A 14460-nucleotide genomic window follows, 5' to 3' on the forward strand; every position below is an offset into this window, starting at 1 on the left:
GTTGTTTAAGTCTCCACCTGTTATTGTATTGGGGTATATATCTTTCTTTAGCTCTAGTAATATTTGCTTTATATATCTGGGTGCTCCAGTGTTGGGCACATAGACATTTATAATTATTATATCCTTTTGCTGAATTGACCACATTATTATATAATGACCTTCTTTGTCTCTTCTTACAGTTTTTGTCTTGAAATCTATTTTGTCTAGTGTAAATATAGATGCTTGTGCTTCTTTTTGGTTTCCATTTGCGTGGGATGTCTTTTTCTATCCTCTGTTTTCAGGCTATGTGTTTCCTTGACTGCTGGGTCTTGTTTTTATTTTTTTAATTTTTATTATTTTTATTTTTTTTAATCCATTCAGCCACTCTATGTCTTTTGATTAAAGAGCTTAGTTCATTTACTTTTCCTTTTCTCCTCTCAAGTTCCAGTAGAATGAAAGTTTAGTGCATTTACATTCAAAGTTATTATCAATAATAATAATATCGATTACTCCTGCCACACCTACTCCTCTCTTCTTAAAATCCTTCATTGGCTCTCCATTGTAGAAAGGATGAAGTTCAGCTCCTTAGTATGGCACAAAAGACTCCCCACAATATGCTTTCTGTCTACTCCTGTAGCTTGATCTTCTGCCACCCCACAATTTTTGTGCCCTGTACTTGAGCTACACCTATTTACCTGTCCCTGAGCAAGCTTTGTTGAGCTTTGCTTTCTTGATTTTGCCTGTACCACTTACCCACCCACACCTCCTGACCAGCCATGGTCCTTCACACTATAGTTGAAACTTCACATTTTCCCCCAATTCTCCACTCACAAGCAGAGTTGATCTGCAGACTTGTGGCTACCACTATGCCTAGAATATAAATTTATATAGCACTTGTTACACTCTTATACCTAATGGTTTCTAGGTCTGTTTTGTCTTTCCAATGGACTATAGTTTGTTGAGTGAAGGCATGGTTTATTGTCTTTTTCAACACTATGTCTCCATTTCTTGCTCAGTATGTGTGTGAACCATAGAAGGCACTCTTTATATAATGGTGATTAATATATGTCAACTATAAGCCAATATGTAGGAGATTTTTTTTTTCTTTATGAGAAAGCAAATTCTCAGAACTTTGGAAACTAATCATGTACTGGGAATATTGACGTCTCAGCCTATGTTTGCTGTGTTCACCCTGTGATTGAGACCAAGCTGGGCATGTCTTGAAGATCAGATAAGTAGAACACTAGGTATTCTTAGAAAACAGATTGCCTCAAAGGAAGAGTTACAAATTTATTCTTAGGAAAACTGGGAAAATCAGAGAGGAAGAGTGATTTTGAATACAATGCAGTGCCTCCTATTCTATGAAGTAAATAATAACAGAGCTTACTGGAATTTATATAAGAGTTTCAGAGGCATTTTTTTTTTAGCAAAGAAAGGCCTTCGTAGGGGTGGAAAAATAATTGTTATACTTACTTGGATAACACTGTTGAAACACATGTAGGAGAGACATATTGGCTTAATCAGGAAGCCAGGCAAGCCTAAAGCTAGAGAGAGAGGAGAGAGAGAGAGAGAGACACTAAAGAGAGACACTAAAGAGAGAGAGGAAGAAGAGGGAGAGAAAGAGAAACATGAAAGAGAGAGAGAGATACAGGAGAGAAAGCTTATCTGCAGGGCCAAATAGGCAGATAAGGATTTGAGAAACGTGGTGGGTATGTGGAAACTGAGCCATGAAAAATGTCCTTCAGGATCCCCTGAATTATTTGGGAGAAGGTTTTGTTTCTTCAAAATGAGAGAAAAGCAGAAGCAAAAAAATGCTATTTTTTTTAAGTGCCTACTACCCTACTTTTTACATATCTTTCCTGTCCCTTTGGTGTGTGCTTGGAAAACAAAATGACACAAAGCTAGACATGATGTGGTCCTTGCCAGTTGATGGACTGGGACATGAATAGGTAAAAAGGTAACCATACAGGACTACCTTAGGAGTTTAGGAGAAAGATGTCTTCTCCTTTCTAGCTCAAACCTCCTGGCAGATGACTTTTAGGATTTAATAGTGCCAAAGGGGACCATAGGGACCTGGAACTAACACCAGAAGTGAGTGTGTGGCAGAAAGAAGTCAGAGTTACTGGGCAATATGTGGACCCAGGAGCTACTATTTTGTCTCAAGGGAAAGCTAAAGATGGGAAAAAATAATTCCTTTTCACAAGGCTTAACTTTGCATCGGCATGTGCCATTGTTGGCATCTGACAAGTGGCTAATTTGCAAGGTTGGGTTAAAAATTAAGGTAATTTAGTTTTCTTTCACTTGAAAAGTTCAGGTGAATGGGAAATAATAAAGGTGTGGGTCACATGGCAGCCCAAACAGACCCGGTGCAAAACAGAAACAGTGAGGACTGCTTACACTGTTGACTTGAGAGAATGTCTTCACAGGTCTAATTGGGAGTTGTGTGCCTAATATTGACAATACAATGACATTGGCCTCAGTTGCTTAACTGGAAAGGAAAAAGTGGGAATTCACCTTCAAGATTCTCTTTGGTTTAATCACTCTGGCCACAGCATTTCCTGCTCAACTAGATGGTGAAAAGAGTCTACCAGCAATTCCTGGCATCTGACACATAAAAATAAGTCAGGGCCGGGTGTGGTGGCTCACGCCTGTAATCCCAGCACTTTGGGAGACAGAGGTGGGTGAATCACGAGGTCAAGAGTTCAAGACCAGCCTGACCAAGATGGTGAAACCCCATCTCTACTAAAAATACAAAAAAAAAAAAAAAAAAAAAAAAGCTGGGGGTGGTGGCAGGCACCTATAATCCTAGTTACTCAGGAGGCTGAGGCAGAGAATTGCTTGAATCTGGGAGACAGAGGTTGCAGTGAGCCGAGATCACGCCACACCAATGCACTCTAGCCTGGGCGACAGAGCAAGACTGAGTATCAAAAAAAAAAAAAAAAAAAAAAAAAAAAAAAAAAAAAAAGAAAGAAAGAAAGAAAGAAAGAAAAAATCAGGCCATTTAACGGGGATTGATTTTAAAAAACCAAACCACCACCACGACCACCACTGCCATCACCCTCAGAAAGACCTAAAAACGTGCACCTAAAACACAGAGCCTATCTGGATAGTTAGGAAATCACAGCATCATGTTCTTTATGAGCAGAGAGGAGCTGCCAAGTTCATTCAATCCAGTGCCCTCATTTTATAAGTGGTAGATCCAGAGAAGGGATGGAGTTTTGACTTAAATAATTCACTAGGTTGTTTGCTACCTCTCAGTCTGAGTAGAGTAACTATCAGGAAAACAGTCTCCGGATGAAGGTTACAGCCTGGTGGGAAAGATCGTGTAGTAATTTTTTGGTTTCCTCAGGATACAAATGATTTAACTAAGACAGTAGTGCCATGCTTAACTTTTATCAATGGCAAAAATTCTCAGAAGTTTCAGCTCACTCATTTTTCTTTTCTTTCTTTTTAGAGACAGAATCTTACTGTCACCCAGGCTAGAGTGCAGTGCCACAATCATAGCTTGATGGAGCATCAAAGTCCTGGGTAAAGTGATCCTCCCACCTTAGCCTCCTGAGTAGCTGGGACTATACAAGCGTACATCACTGTGCTGGCTAATTTTTAATATTTTTTGTAGAGACAGAGTCTCACAATGTTTTCCAGACTAATAATTCATTTTTCTTGCTAGTTTTTATTCAGTTCTCAGTTTGAGAGGACTTAATGCTGCAAAAGTTTGGATAACACCTGCCATCCTCTTAGTGGGCATTTATCATTTTCCAAGTCCTTTTTTCACTTGAGGAACTGTTTCTTATGTCTACCATGGTGGTTCTGGTGAAGGCTGTAAATCACAGTGCTTGTGGGGCATCAAATGACCTGCGTAGATCAATCCCAATGTTCAATCAACTTTGTTGGTTGGCTTAGTGATGGGTTTAGGATACAATTCTGGCCAATCATGGAACCTGCTGAAATTTTTTCTTGCTGGAGCTAGAGGAAGGACACTATGTTTCCCTGGTCATGAAGCTGAAGGGTGCACACTTAGATCTACTTTCGTTAATAGTTCAGCACTGAGGAGCAGCTGGCAATAAGATGCAGAAAAGACAGACCAAAAAAAAGAAACAGGGAGTTGTTAGTATTGGAGGCCCATATTCAGTTATCCTGGAGGCTGTGTTCCCACCCTTCCCTTTTGTAGGCTTGCTTATGGGTGACCCCAAATTTTCCTCTCTGGCCTAAGTAAGCCAATTTCAGTTGACTTTCGGTCATTGTCATATAAATTAACAGAAGTGTCCTAATACTTTCCATTCTTCCCCTCTGTCCTTGATTGTCCCCTATATTTGAGTCATTAAGTCTGTTGTAGGCAAAACAATGTCCCCCCACCACCAAGATGTTCAATTCTTTGTGAATATGCAACTTTAAATGGCAAAAAATGACTTTGAAGATGTGGCTAAATTAAAGATCCTGAGATGGAGAGATTATCCTGGATTATCTGGGTGGACCCACTGTAATCACAGTGTCCTTATAGGGAAACAGGGAGGCAGGAGAGTTAGGGGAGATGTGAGGATAGAAGTAGAGGTTGGAGTGATGCAGCCATGAGTGAAGGAACGTGGGCAGCCTCTAGAATCTAGGAAACGCAAAGGGATGGTTCTTTCCCAGAGCCTAGAGGAATCAGCCCTGCTGATATCTTGACTTTAGTGTTTGTGGTAATTTGTTTTGGTAGCAATAGGTAACTATATACAATCATTAAAATTGTTGAGTATCACACCAACCCCCCTGAACTGTTTTTCTCTAAGCTCTGTCCTGCCTGGGCTTTGCCAAGATCTCACCACACATATTGGGCTGGCCACCTATATAATAAAATCTGAAGGTTTCCTGTGGTCTTGCAGGATATCTATTTGCTGAAATTCTTTAAATAAGAAATATATATTTTTTGCATTATGATTTTAGGCTTGGAGTGAATATTCTTTGTGGAAAAACAAACATATTGACTTCAATATATTGAAAATTATTAAATGAGCCCTTTCTCCAAGCGGGTATTGGTGAGGTGGGTTGTGACGAAGCCAGATCTTGAAGGCTCATGCTTTCAGCTATCTATGGGGTGGGGAGAAAGATTCTAAAAAGCCAGAATTCTAAAAGCGAACTCCTAACCTCACGATATCACAAAGCCAGACTTGGTTTCAGCAGCTGGAAGGTGCCAGTGTGCTTATTTTTGTCTCATTATGTTTGCAGTGTACTGAGAGTTTAGTTTTCAGTCTGTGTAATCTTAACAACTTTAAGCGCTCCCAGTTTCCTCATTTGTAAAATGAGGATTAAATTAATATGTAGCTCATTTGGGTTTTATGAGGACAAATGAGATAGTGAAAGCAATTTTGTTAGCACAGTGCTAGATAAGTAGCAAATGTTCATCGAAGTCCAGCAATATGGTGAACTGGGGACCATAGGGACCTGGAACTAACACCAGCAGTGAGTGGGTGGCAGAAAGAAGTCAGATTTACTGGGCAATATGTGGACCCAGGAGCCAACAAGGATGACCATAATAGGAGGTAATCTAGGCACCCATTTAGTATCAGAGAGGCCCTAGCAAGGGAAACAAGCATGTGGTGGAAATCAGGGATATGAAGCACCGGGTCAACTCTGGGAGAAGGAGTCTCTAGATGGCATGACACACTACTGTGGAAGGTGGCAAGATGGCCTGGATCTCAGCTGTTTGGAAGACAATGATTCAAATAAACCAGGCATAGGCAGCAATGTCAGGGTCCAATGACATAATTAAGGTCCAAGGTGGGAGGACTTGATCTTGAGTGGTCAGGATGAAAGTCCAGTAACTGGGACAGCAATGTTAGTCCAGGATGGGAGTGAACAAAGGAAGCAGCTTGGTGCTAAGTCCCATGGTGTTCAGTGCTTCTTAAATCCTATTGCCTATAGTACTGGTTCCAAAACCTCTAGAGTGGAAGAGGGTGTGGGAACAGGAGGAGAGGTTGAGCTCATCCACGGACATCAAGTGCTTCCAGTTTTGGGGAGAGGAAGGTATAAGATTCTCCCTGGGACCTGAAAGCTTAAGGAGATGAGTAACTCCTCCCTTCTCAGGCCCAGTCCCAAGGAACAAGGCTACTTGCACCAGCAGCATGCTGACAGCAAGACAGCAGAAGCAGGAAGAGAGCCAGCCAGAAGACACCTAGTCTGGCCGGAAGACACATAACCCTGAAGATTTAGAAAGAGGCCATCCGGGTACAACTACATCAGACTAGGACACTTCCTGTTTACATCAAACTAGGATACTTCCTGTTTACATGAGACTATAAAACCTTTGCCCCTCCTCACTTGGGACTGATGCCATTTTAGGCCTCAGCCTGCCTGCACCCAGCCTCTCATTAAAACAACGTGTTGCTCCACACCGCCTTGTGTTGTCTGTTGGCACACTCTCGAGGTTCAAACCGATATAAGGAACTTTACAGAAGACAGTCAGCAACGACAACAACAACAACAACAAAAAAAACGAAACAACAAAAAAACAAAAAACAGACATGTCTTTTATCTTCAGATAAAGAAAACCTATCTTTCTTAAGACTAAACAGGTACAAAGCATTGGGATTATCCACGCCTTCTGAAGGGCAGCAACTCCAAATGATCAAACATTAGCCCTGAGATGGACCCAAAAGATCAGATCATACAGCCGCCTCTTTTATAAAATCAGTATTACTCAAAGACTGTTACCTGGACCACCAGTTTCAGCTTCATTAAAATGGAAAATGCTTGGTCTCTAATTGAGTATCCTAAATCAGACTCAGGGAGTGGGGAATGAGGGTGAGCTAGAAATGTGCATTTTAACCACCTCTCAGGTGATTAGGAACTACAGGTTTTGTGGTTCTTAACTCTGACTGCCCATTATAATCACCTAGGTATGATATCCTAACCATGGGCCAATTGAACTAGAACTTCTGAGGCTGGGGCTGAGGCTCAGGCAACAGTATGTTAATGAGCAGCCTGTGTTGAGAACTGCTGGCATAGATGGTAGTAAAGTGATTTTCCTAAGGACACTCAATCGAATAGTGGTAGGGCTGGAATGAAAATTCAGTCTTTGTTGAAAAGCAGAAGAAAGTGTGGTCTTTGAAACTGTGTGTACAAGCATCAGAATCAGAGGATTGGAATTGGTGATTTGAGAGGAAGGGCAACTGGTCCAGTGAAAGCAAGGACTGACCTGGAGCTATTGGTTACTTTTGTGTACTGGCCATTACCTGGCATGCCGTGGGAGAGTTTGTGTTTAATCAGGGTGTACTGACAGAAATGAAATGAAATTGCTGCAAGAAAAAGCCACAGCAAAAATAATCCTTAGCATTAGAGTGACCAAAACACTGTCTTGCTATCTGCAAATCCCATAGCCCTGGGTCACCATTCAAATCGATGAGTAGGTATGTACTAAGCTGATTGTGAAGCTGAGGTGGAGAGCTAAAGAGACCAAATGCTAGAGGGTAGATAAGAAATTAAATGTGTATTATATCCTCCTCTTTTTCTGAGTGTATGATTTTGTGTTAGGAAGGCAGGTCCATCTCAACTTAAATATTTACTGTCTTTCAGCGCCTTAGCTCCAGGCACAAATTAAATTCCTAGGCTGCAACAGTGGAAGAATTTAATCTGCTGTATGTTCTAAGGGTGACGCATATTAGGCTTGCTTTGCCTTCTGAATTTCTTCTTTTAGATAAGTGGTACTGATTGTAGTGTGGACTGTCAGTAGACTTGAGCAGTGAAGGCCCTTCTCTGAAAGTGGCTGCTCCAATCTTCATTTTTGTCACTGCCTTAGTTGTGAGCACTCCTTGATGCTGCCACTATACAGATGAGAACTGGACACTCAGAGATTTTTTTGTTTGTTTGTTTGTTTTTTGAGATGGAGTCTCACTCTGTCACCCAGGCTAGAGTGCAGTAGCGAGATCTTGGCTCACTGCAATCTCCGCCTCCTGGGTTCAAGCAATTCTCCTGCGTCAGCCTCCTGAGTAGCTGGGATTGCAGACACCTGCCACTACACCCAGCTAATTTTTGTATTTTTAGTGGATATGCAGTTTCACCATATTGGCCAGGCTGGTCTTGAACTTTTGACCTGAGGTGATCCACCCACCTCAGCCTCCCAAAGTTCTGGGATTACACGTGTGAGCCACCACATGTGGCCTCACTCAGAGGTATTTAGTCCAATCTAATGCTGTTCATTGTAGGATGACTCACTGAAGAGTTAATATATTCTTTTATTTTTCTTTTCTGCTTTCCAGAGAAAGGGACTAGAAAATCCTCCGGATGGGCCTTCAAAGGGTGAGTCGCTTTGGGATGCCAGTTTCTTCCCTGCAGAAGGTGGATGGGGAGCATACAGAATCTTTGCAAGGCAGTTCATTATTATTATGGTGAACAAGTTCAGGCTACCAGAGTATTTCTACTGACTTAGGAAGAGAATAAGATTTCTAGTCTTATGAGAGTCTGAGGCTTCTAGAAGCAATCCATATAGCTATTCTGAAGCAAGTGGATAGTGCCCTGATTGTAGGAAGATCCAGGTGCTTCAGTTCAGGTATTAAGGCATGGCAGGGACTAGAGTGAAGTGAGTGAGGGACCTGCCTTGGGCACCAAGTATTTGTGGCTCCATAAACGTACCAATCAAGATAAATAATTTTGATACAATGTGTTAAAAATAAAAAATAATGCAAAAATGCACTCTGAACAAAATAGCAAAATTTTGAATAAAGACAGGATCAGTAGTCACCATATTGAGCCATACTAGGGCTTAACACAAAAGGAACAATCAGAAATACTGTTTTTTAATAAGATGGAATATGGCAAATGACAAATAATTTAAAAGTGCCACAAATCAGCTCCAGATGAGTTGCAGATCTGAATGTGAATGATAAACAATAAATATTCTGGAAGGAAAAAAAAAATCCTAATAAACTGGGAGTAAGTTTCTTGAACAGAACTCAAAAAGCACTAACCATAAAAAACAAACAAACAAACAAACAAAAAAAGAAACTTGAGAAACTTAACTGTAACAAGATTAGATACTTCTGTTCATCAAAAGGCACTATTAGGAGGATGAAGAAGCCATTCAGAATGGGGAAAATATTTGCAATTCAAATATCTGACATAAGAATTAAATCTCACATATTAAGAGCTCCTGCAAATAAAAATAAGAAGACAGACAACCTAATAAAAACATGAGCAATAGACTTGAACAGGCGTTTCAATCATGTATAGCTAAGTGACAAGCATTTGAAAAATAGCTTATTTTCATTAATTATCAAGGAAATGCAAATTAAAACCTCAGTGTGATACTCCTGTAGCTTGCATTTTCTAGAATTTTATATGAATGGAATCATACAGTATGTACCAGAATGGCTAAATAAGAAAAGCATATAATTCCGAGTGTTGATGAAGAACAACTTGGACTGTCATACACTGCTAGTGGGGGTTTAATATGGTACGAGCAGGATGAGGCAGGTGGATCACAAGGTCATGAGATCAAGACCAGCCTGGCTAACATGGGGAAACCCCGTCTCTACTAAAAATACAAAAAAAAAAAAAAAAAAAAAATTAGCCAGGCGTGGTGGAGGGCACCTGTAGTCCCAGCTACTCAGGAGGCTGAGGCAGAAGAATGGGGTTGCAGTGAGCTGAGATCGTGCCACTGCACTCCAGCCTGGGTGAAAGAGCAAGACTCCATCTCAAAAAAAAAAAAATAAATAAATAAAAATTAAAAACTGTTTGATAATATCTTTAAGGCTCACCTAGTACATCCTTCCTGGCCAAGCAATTCCAACAGAAAGGCTTACACATGCTCATCAAAAGACATGCACAAGAATGCTTAACATCCTTAGTTATTACAGAAATGTTAATTAAAACAATAGTTAGATAGCACTGAATACCCATCAGGATGTCTAACAGGTATCTGAGAGAATGGACTCTATCAAGTGTTAATGAGGATGAGGAGCAACTGGAGCTCTCATATACTCTTGGAGGAAATGTACAGTGTCAAAAACAGTTTTAAAGTTTTTTTAAAAAGTTAAACACATAGCTACTATATGACCCATGAATAGGTATTTACCCAAGAGAAATCAAAGCATATGTCCATACAAATGCTTGTACAGAAATGTTCATAGCAGCTTATTTTTTAATAGCCACAAACTGGAAACAACCCCAGTGGCATCAACAGTGAATAGACAAGCAAACTGTGGTGTATCGTTACAGTGGAACACTGTTCAGCATTACAAAGGGAATACACCATTGACACGTAGAACAACATGAATGAATTCCAAAATTATTCTGCTGAGTGAGTAAAAAGTGGCAGACAAAAAAAAAAGCATACATATTGTATGATTCCATACATATAAGATTCTAGATAATGCAACATAGTGATAGCAGATTGGTGATTGTTTAGGGATTGGGGATTGTAGGAATAGGTGGGGATGGGGGAGGAATGACAAAGAGGCATGAAGAAACTTTTGTGGGTACTGGATTTGTTTATTATATTAACTTTAGTGATAGTTTTGTGTATGTGTGCATGTCTGTGTGTGTGTGTGAGTCAAAATTTACCAGATCGTGAACTTGAAATATGTGCAGATTTTTATGTGTTAATTATATCATGATACAACTGTCTTTAGAAAACAGTTACATGAAGGCTTTGCTTTCAAGTTTCTCCTTGCCTAGCAGTAGATAGGCAGATAAACATATCATTATAATGCACATGTTCAGTGCAGTTATGAAGGGCTTTGGCAAGATGCAGAACCTAGCCAATTCAGGAATACTTGGAGGAACCAGGGAAGGCCCTGGAGAGGATGTTTGGTGAAGTGTAGGGAGTCTAAATGACACAGTTTAAGGCAAACCTGGAGATGCAGTTAGAAACCAGCTGGTGAAGGGTGCCGCATTAGAAAGATGTAGACAAGGAGATGCGTAAGAGCAATGAATACATTAATAATACTAATCACAATTTTGGGAGGTGGCCTGATTTTCTTGGTGAGATTTATGATTCCCAAATCTCATCATTTAAAGATCAATGGACCTTGATTGAATGAACAGCCTCATTCATTGGCCCTCCACTCTACTGTTCACACTGTATGTCGTAGAAAAATAATATGTCCCAATATAAAAATGCTGGTTCCATTTTTAATACAGCTTGAGTGTTCATTCCAGGCAGGACAAACAATTTGTCTCTGTGCTTTTATATTATCTCTTTTTTTTTCAACTTACTTTCTTTGAATGTAGTAAAAACACATTTTCTACCTAGCAAGATAAATTAAGTTTTGCTCTTAAACTTGGGGTAAATGATGTAATGTAATGTAATCAACTTGTTTAAAGGTCTGGGGAAGAGGTATCTATGGCAACCTTCCCAAGTCATTCTGGTGAATATCCTAAGTCTAATTTGCCTTCAGATGACTTTTAGTTGGGATGAGTAGCAGAGGAAGGAGAAGAAGTAGGAGGAAAAGGAGAAGAGGAGGAAAGAGGAGCAGAATGAGAATTATGTGAAGCCCCACTATTAAATGCTTAATAAATAATGTAATTAAATTGCTATCAAAGACCTTCCATGAGTGTTTATTGGAATTTGCATTTGTCCTGGTTTTGTAATTGCAAAAAAAGACAAAAGGAGATTGACATTTTGTTTTGTTCTCATTGTATGTTATTTCCTCCAGAGTACAAATAAGTCAAATAATGCATTTTATTTTCTAAAGTTCAGAAAGTAAATTTGTTGATATTGTATGAGTAAACAGGCTCTGACTCTCAATGACTTAAAATAGCTAACATTATTATGTACCTCTACTGTTTTATTTATCTCATTTTCTTCAGTCTCCACAGACACCCTACAAAGTCACTTTTGGTACACAGAAGTAAAAAGCTTGTAAGGATAGAGATTATCTAGCTTGCTCAAAGTCAAATTGTTAATAATTGTGCCTACCCAGCTCAGCTGACTGGGACCTGGGTCAGTTGTAGCCATAACCTGTGCTCCTTAAGCTACTTCAGATTTTCCCAGGCAGGTTTCACATAACAAATAAATATTTAGGCATAGATGATACGGTGTGGGCACATATTAAGCAGTCAAAAAGTATTGTGTTTTATTTTGATAGAAAACTTACCTACTTTTCAAAGTGTATTTTCTAAACCTCAAATTATTTCTTCCTGCATTTAGTAAACCTTTAGAAATGAGTCCTGAAGGGGAAATTTAAGGGATTTATCCTGCCTTCTCCCTCTCTTGGGAAGGCCCCCGATCTCCTTTTTACATCTGTTTGAGATGGTTTTTCTCAACCTTGTCCTTTTTGTTCTGTAGTGACTGACGCAGGGATAACCCCAATGAAGTAATCAGAATCTATCTACAGAATTTTTGTATTGTGTCAAAGAAGAGAATCTGTCTCTCCTCAATCAGCAGCTACTGGTAGCCAAGTTTCCTCAGGTGGCGAGTGAATAATGGCAATGGCTGGAAAGAAGTAGGTGGACCAATGTGGCAGAGTCCTTGGACTCTTGACTGACCTGGCTTCAATTGTTTTGAGGCTCAAATTCATCTCTGCTGACGACAATTTAATTCTTCAATTGTACCATGAATCCCAAGAGATAAGAGTTTTTTTTTTTTTTTTTGGTCAGTGTGAGTCTAAGCTGATTTTTCTATAACTTGTCACCAAGAGTCCTAACTGATGTAAACCTCATCAGAAAAGTAGTGTTTCTGTCATTATTTTAAACTCTGTTGGACAATTCTGGCACAAAAAAAGGATAAGCTGCCATGAAAGTACATTTATTCATGCATTTTTATAAATATTTAAAATAAGTGGCAGGGCACGGTGACTCATGCCTGTAATCCCAGCACTTTGGGAGGCTGAGGTGGGCGGATCACCTGAGGTCGGGAGTTCAAGACCAGCCTGACCAACATGGTGAAACCCCAAATCTACTAAAAATACAAAAATTAACCAGGCATGGTGGTGCAAGCCTGTAATCCCAGCTATTCAGGACACTGAGGCAGGAGAATCGCTTGAACCTGGGAAGCAGAGGTTGCAGTGAGTCGAGATCACACCTCTACACTCCAGCCTGGCAACAGAGAGAGACTCCATCTCAAAAAAAAAAAAAAAAAAAAAAAAAAAAGAGCATTTAAAAGCTATAGCTAAACAGATAATACTTATTGGAATTATAGCCAAAAGATAATACTTATTGGAATTACATTTTAAAGAAATAAACACTTGTTTATAAATATGTAACTTTTACATCAACCTTAAACATCAGTCCTGCATCAGTACTAGATCTGGCCACAGATTTTAGTTGCAAAATTTCTAACTAAACCAACCCCAGATGATTTTAAGTAGAAAATATCTTATTAAAAGAATATTGGAGGAATTTCAGTTTCAGCAATGGCAGAGTAGCCTGTCTAGGAAAATTCCCTTTCCTGAATATCTATGATAAACTCTGGATAAAATATAAAAGAAAAAGTTCCAACTATTTGAAGGTACTGTAGAGTATCCAAAAAGAGGCATGAGCTTGATTAGATGCTTGGAAAAGGGAACAAAACTAGATGAAGTCTTTATTGATGCAGTTTTGTTCTTTTTTTTTTTTTTTTTTTTTTTGAGACGGAGTCTTGCTCTGCCGCCCAGGCTGGGGTGCAGTGGCCGGATCTCAGCTCACTGCAAGCTCCGCCTCCCGGGTTTACGCCATTCTCCTGCCTCAGCCTCACGAGTAGCTGGGACTACAGGCGCCCGCCACCTCACCCGGCTACTTTTTTGTATTTTTTAGTAGAGACGGGGTTTCACCGTGTTAGCCAGGATGGTCTCGATCTCCTGACCTCGTGTTCCGCCCGTCTCGGCCTCCCAAAGTGCTGGGATTACAGGCTTGAGCCACCGCGCCCGGCCTGCAGTTTTGTTCTTAAAGGTATTCACCAGTCCCCATGGCATGGGACAGAGAGAATTCAAGAAGAAAGTGGTGGTATTATCAGCTTACTGTTTCAGAGAATAGAATTTAGGGATGCCAGAACAGCTATAAATGAAAAGGAAAAAGTCCTGAAAAGGAGAAACCTATGGATGGGAGAGTCTTTAAATATGTATATGAGCTTCCTTCAAATCTGTGACTATACATGTATGGGAGAGGCTTCAAATAGCAGAAAAGAAAGCAAAAGCTAGAAGTGTGAAAAAGCAGAACACTGCAACTCATTACAGGGGAAACAGTTTGAAGTTTGAATCTGTTGAAATATAGAGGCTTGGTAAACACCTTAGGCTTTCCATTGAAACCTCAGAAGGGAATGCCTTAAGAGTGAATGCTGGCCGGGCGTAGTGACTCACGCCTATAATCCCAGCACTTTGAGAGTCTGAGACTGGTGGATCACTTGAGGTCAGAGACCAGCCTGGCCAATGTGGTGAAACCCCATCTCTACTAAAAATATGAAAATTAGCCAGGCTTTGTGGTATATGCCTATAATCCCAGCTACTCAGGTGGTTGAGATAGGAGAATCGCTTGAACCCAAGAGGCGGAGGCTACAGTGAGCTGAGATTGTGCCACTGCATTCCAGCCTGG

General features: G+C 40.1%; 1 long non-coding RNA gene across 4 annotated transcripts in view; it reads left to right on the top strand.

Moving 5' to 3' along the window:
- LOC102135343 (uncharacterized) overlaps positions 1-14460 on the top strand; it is a 215418-nt gene that overhangs the window by 48052 nt on the left and 152906 nt on the right. For 3 of the 4 annotated variants that reach the window (XR_010588294.2, XR_012416280.1, XR_001492299.3), the window contains exon 3: positions 8214-8253. The exons of the other annotated variant lie outside the window; for it this stretch is intronic. This is a non-coding gene — a long non-coding RNA (uncharacterized lncRNA). The remainder of the gene's footprint in view (positions 1-8213; positions 8254-14460) is intronic. 4 annotated transcript variants of the gene reach the window in all.

The sequence above is a fragment of the Macaca fascicularis genome, chromosome 7 (genome assembly GCF_037993035.2).
Source record: "Macaca fascicularis isolate 582-1 chromosome 7, T2T-MFA8v1.1".
Lineage (NCBI taxonomy): Eukaryota > Metazoa > Chordata > Mammalia > Primates > Cercopithecidae > Macaca > Macaca fascicularis.